Source organism: Xyrauchen texanus, chromosome 38 (genome assembly GCF_025860055.1).
Source record: "Xyrauchen texanus isolate HMW12.3.18 chromosome 38, RBS_HiC_50CHRs, whole genome shotgun sequence".
Classification (NCBI taxonomy): Eukaryota; Metazoa; Chordata; class Actinopteri; order Cypriniformes; family Catostomidae; genus Xyrauchen; species Xyrauchen texanus.
The window spans coordinates 38291983-38296982 of record NC_068313.1 but is presented as its reverse complement, the minus strand read 5'-3'; the positions used below and the strand labels follow the sequence as shown (position 1 = coordinate 38296982).

Sequence of the window (5000 nt, the reverse complement as noted above, 5' to 3'; positions counted from 1 at the left end):
TGTGAGAGTGTGTGTGTGAGTGTGTGTGTGAGACAGTGTGTGAGAGTGTGTGTGTGAGACTGTGTGAGAGTGTGTGTGTGAGTGTGTGTGAGAGTGTGTGTGTGAGACTGTGTGAGAGTGTGTGTGTGAGTGTGTGTGAGAGTGTGTGTGTGAGTGTGTGTGAGACAGTGTGTGAGAGTGTGTGTGTGAGACTGTGTGTGAGTGTGTGTGTGAGACAGTGTGTGAGAGTGTGTGTGTGAGACTGTGTGAGAGTGTGTGTGTGAGACTGTGTGAGAGTGTGTGTGTGAGACTGTGTGAGAGTGTGTGTGTGAGTGTGTGTGAGAGTGTGTGTGTGAGTGTGTGTGAGACAGTGTGTGAGAGTGTGTGTGTGAGACTGTGTGAGAGTGTGTGTGTGAGACAGTGTGTGAGAGTGTGTGTGTGAGACTGTGTGAGAGTGTGTGTGTGAGTGTGTGTGAGAGTGTGTGTGTGAGTGTGTGTGAGACAGTGTGTGAGAGTGTGTGTGTGAGACTGTGTGAGAGTGTGTGTGTGAGACAGTGTGTGAGAGTGTGTGTGTGAGACTGTGTGAGAGTGTGTGTGTGAGTGTGTGTGAGAGTGTGTGTGTGTGAGTGTGTGTGAGACAGTGTGTGAGAGTGTGTGTGTGAGACTGTGTGAGAGTGTGTGTGTGAGTGTGTGTGAGAGAGTGTGTGTGTGAGTGTGTGTGTGAGACAGTGTGTGAGAGTGTGTGTGAGTGTGTGTGTGAGACAGTGTGTGAGAGTGTGTGTGTGAGACAGTGTGAGAGTGTGTGTGTGAGTGTGTGTGAGAGAGTGTGTGTGTGAGTGTGTGTGTGAGACTGTGTGAGAGTGTGTGTGTGAGACAGTGTGTGAGAGTGTGTGTGAGTGTGTGTGTGAGACAGTGTGTGAGAGTGTGTGTGTGAGACTGTGTGAGAGTGTGTGTGTGAGACAGTGTGTGAGAGTGTGTGTGAGTGTGTGTGTGAGACAGTGTGTGAGAGTGTGTGTGTGAGACTGTGTGAGAGTGTGTGTGTGAGACAGTGTGTGAGAGTGTGTGTGTGAGAAAGTGTGTGCTGTCTGTGTTTTATTACACATTTAAACAGTAAATCAGTATGACACAATATTCAGAATTCAGTCGGTCTCATGTTTTTTTGTTCTCACATTTCTGTCCCGTTAATGATGTCAGACACAAGCTGATGATGTCATGATGATGTCATGAGTCATATAGATATTTGATGAATTGTGCAGTCCTAGAATGTATTTGTCATCATTGTCACTTTTAATTTATGCATTTGATTTGATTTTATGCTTTTTCATTAGACACATTTGAGTTTTAAGTTTTGGACAAATGCACCCCTGGATCCTGCGGGACAAGGTAAATATGTTCCTGTCAGTTTTACTCACATCATAACCCTTTTATCTTTAAACTTTCTTTAGTTTATTATATGTTTTTCTTCTGTTTAGTATAAAAAAACATCAATTTTGGATTTACATATTTAATTTTGGCTAAGATCACATGACCACAGGAACTGTCCCTGTCCAGAGAAGAAAACACAAAACCAGACCTAACCTCCGACTAACCCCTGACTAACCTCCGATCTAACCTCCGACTAACCAACGTCTAACCTCCGTCTAACCTCCGACTAACCTCCATCTAACCTCCGACTAACCTCCGACTAACCCCTGACTAACCTCCGACTAACCCCTGACTAACCTCCGACTAACCCCCGACTAACCTCCGACTAACCCCCGACTAACCTCCGTCTAACCTCCGACTAACCTCCGACTAACCTCCATCTAACCTCCGACTAACCTCTGACTAACCCCTGACTAACCTCCAACTAACCTCCGTCTAACCCCAGACTAACCTCCATCTAACCTCCGACTAACCTCCGACTAACCTCCATCTAACCTCCGACTAACCTCTGACTAACCCCTGACTAACCTCCAACTAACCTCCGTCTAACCCCAGACTAACCTCCATCTAACCTCCGACTAACCTCTGACTAACCTCCGACTAACCTCCATCTAACCTCCGACTAACCTCTGACTAACCCCTGACTAACCTCCAACTAACCTCCGTCTAACCCCAGACTAACCTCCATCTAACCTCCGACTAACCTCTGACTAACCTCCGACTAACCTCCATCTAACCTCCGACTAACCTCTGACTAACCCCTGACTAACCTCCAACTAACCTCCGTCTAACCCCAGACTAACCTCCATCTAACCTCCGACTAACCTCTGACTAACCCCTGACTAACCTCCAACTAACCTCCGTCTAACCCCTGACTATCCTCCGACTAACCTCCGTCTAACCCCAGACTAACCTCCGACTAACCCCCGACTAACCTCCGTCTAACCCCCGACTAACCTCCGTCTAACCTCCGACTAACCCCTGACTATCCTCCGTCTAACCCCTGACTAACCTCCATCTAACCTCCGACTAACCCCACACACATGCGCACACTCTCACGCACACTCGCACACTGAAAACAGAGTTTTTATAATTAGTAACAATGACACACATATATCTATTTTAGTGTTGTGTTGTAATTTCATCTGGATGTAAAGCAACATTATTATATTCTATAAACTTGTGGACAGTTGAACTGTTGCTCTGTAATGACAGCGGATGACGTGAGGGAACACTGATCGTAGAAGAAGACAGTTTATGATGTCAGCTCTAGCGCCCCTTGTGGCAACACTGAGAATGCAACATGTACTTGTGTTCAATTACCAGAACTGAAAATGATTTACTCGTATCAAATGAGGATGCTGATGGTGTTTGTCTCTTGTGTCAGGCTGTGAAGAATGAAGAAGCCGACCAGGAGATCAAACAGGATGGAATTAAACCGGAGGAGAAAGCCCACAAGGCCGCCACCAAGATCCAGGCCAGCTTCCGTGGGCACATCACCCGGAGAAAAATGAAAGATGGCGAGGCAAACGGCGCCGTTCCAGAAGAATCCGCCGAGACCACGGAAGGAGAGGAGGAGAAGGAGCGAATCTCTCCATCTGAGGAGAAGCCGGCGGAGGTTTCCACGGAAATGGCGGAAGAGAACAAACATGTCAAGAGTCCCAACTCACCTGCTGCCGAAGCCCCTCCCACTGCTGACCACGGCCCCTCAGGCACGCCCCTAAAGAGGAAGTGCAGGTGCAGCCGCAGGAAGTGGAAAAGCCTAAAGAAGCCGAGAAACCCGCAGAAGAACCCGCCGTAAACGCGCAGAATGAGGAAGAGGAGGAAGCCAATCGAGCTGACGTGCCTGACGACGCTGAGAGCCACGAAACAGACAAAAGAGGTGCGTCACAAACCCACTGTATAATATAATATACAGTATTTTATATTTTAAAATATACGTATTCAATTCAGTATTGTTGGACTTTATTTACTGATTCGTCAAGTGAACACGAAGGTGGCGACAAATGTGTGTTACATGAAACGAGCGATTCAGTTGCCTCCGCATCTGAGACTGTCAATCCGCGCATCTTATTACGTGACTTGTTGAGTGTGTTACCATGGAGACGTAGTGCATTTGGAGGCTTCACGCTATTCTCCGCGGCATCCACGCACAACTCGCCACATGCCCCACCGAGAGAGAGAACCACATTATGGTGACCACAAGGAGGTTACCTCATGTGACTCTACCCTCCCTAGCAACCAGGCCAATTTGGTTACCCCATGTGTCTCTACCCTCCCTAGCAACCGGGCCAATTTGGCTACCTCATGTGACTCTACCCACCCTAGCAACCGGGCCAATTTGGTTACCCCAAGTGACTCTACCCTCCCTAGCAACCGGGCCAATTTGGTTACCCCATGTGACTCTCCCCACCCTAGCAACCGGGCCAATTTGGTTACCCCAAGTGACTCTACCCTCCCTAGCAACCGGGCCAATTTGGTTACCCCAAGTGACTCTACCCTCCCTAGCAACCGGGCCAATTTGGTTACCCCATGTGACTCTCCCCACCCTAGCAACCGGGCCAATTTGGTTACCCCAAGTGACTCTACCCTCCCTAGCAACCGGCCAATTTGGTTACCCATGTGACTCTACCTTCCCTAGCAACCGGGCCAATTTGGTTACCCCATGTGACTCTACCTTCCCTAGCAACCGGGCCAATTTGGTTACCCCATGTGACTCTACCTTCCCTAGCAACCGGGCCAATTTGGTTGCTAAGGAGACCTGACTGGAGTCACTCAGCACACCCTGGATTCAAACTCACGACTCCACTTGTGATAGTGTCAATACTCGCTGAGATACACAGACCCTCATTGTGATTGTGAATGTTGTTGTTTTGTTCGCAGAGGATGTCGACGACTCCAAACCAGCAGATGAGGCCGTTTCAGACGCGGGCAAAGAAGAGAACATTTAAACGAGCGGTCCAGTATGAGAACGTCCTTCACAGGCTACTCTTCGGTGCTGAAGACGGTCTGTTTTATGTTTGTCTAGTTTTGAGTGGCAGTGATTGACATTTGGAGGGAGTTTTCTGAGACTGTGTGTTTCATCGCAGACATCATCTTCACGATCCGCTTCTCTATAGTTCCACACACGCTCTTTTCCCAGCGCGGCTCTTCTGAGGGAACGCTGCAGTCCGTTCTGTTGCTCACTGCATGAGAACTCTTCCTCCCGCTGACACATACATGTGGCTTGTTTGTTGTGGACATGTAATTGGAGATATCGCTGCACTGATGCTCAGATCATTGAGAATATTTACTGGTGCAATGTCCGGTTTCAATTTAAGGAGTAAAACTGATTCATGTATGTGTTCGAAATAAAGAAATGTGCCAATTATCCTGATCAAAAGAGTTTGTGTGAGTGTTCAGATTGTTGCTTTCAGGGAACCGGGACGAGGTTCGGAGCGCTCCTACAATGTTGGTCATCGTTTGTTTGCAGAACATCATCAAACGGTTTCCATGGATCCGACATTTAATCTCAATGACTCTATGAAGTCTTAATAAGTAAAAAATGCAGTGAGTGTGTGTAGTGTCAGTGTGTGTGAGTGTAGTGTGTGAGTGTG

The 5000-nt window shown here is 47.9% G+C and overlaps 1 pseudogene; it reads left to right on the top strand.

The window, feature by feature from the left end:
* Nucleotides 1–4774, top strand: part of LOC127631409 (neuromodulin-like) — a 10212-nt pseudogene extending 5438 nt beyond the window's left edge.
* The last annotated feature ends 226 nt before the right edge of the window (nucleotides 4775–5000 follow it).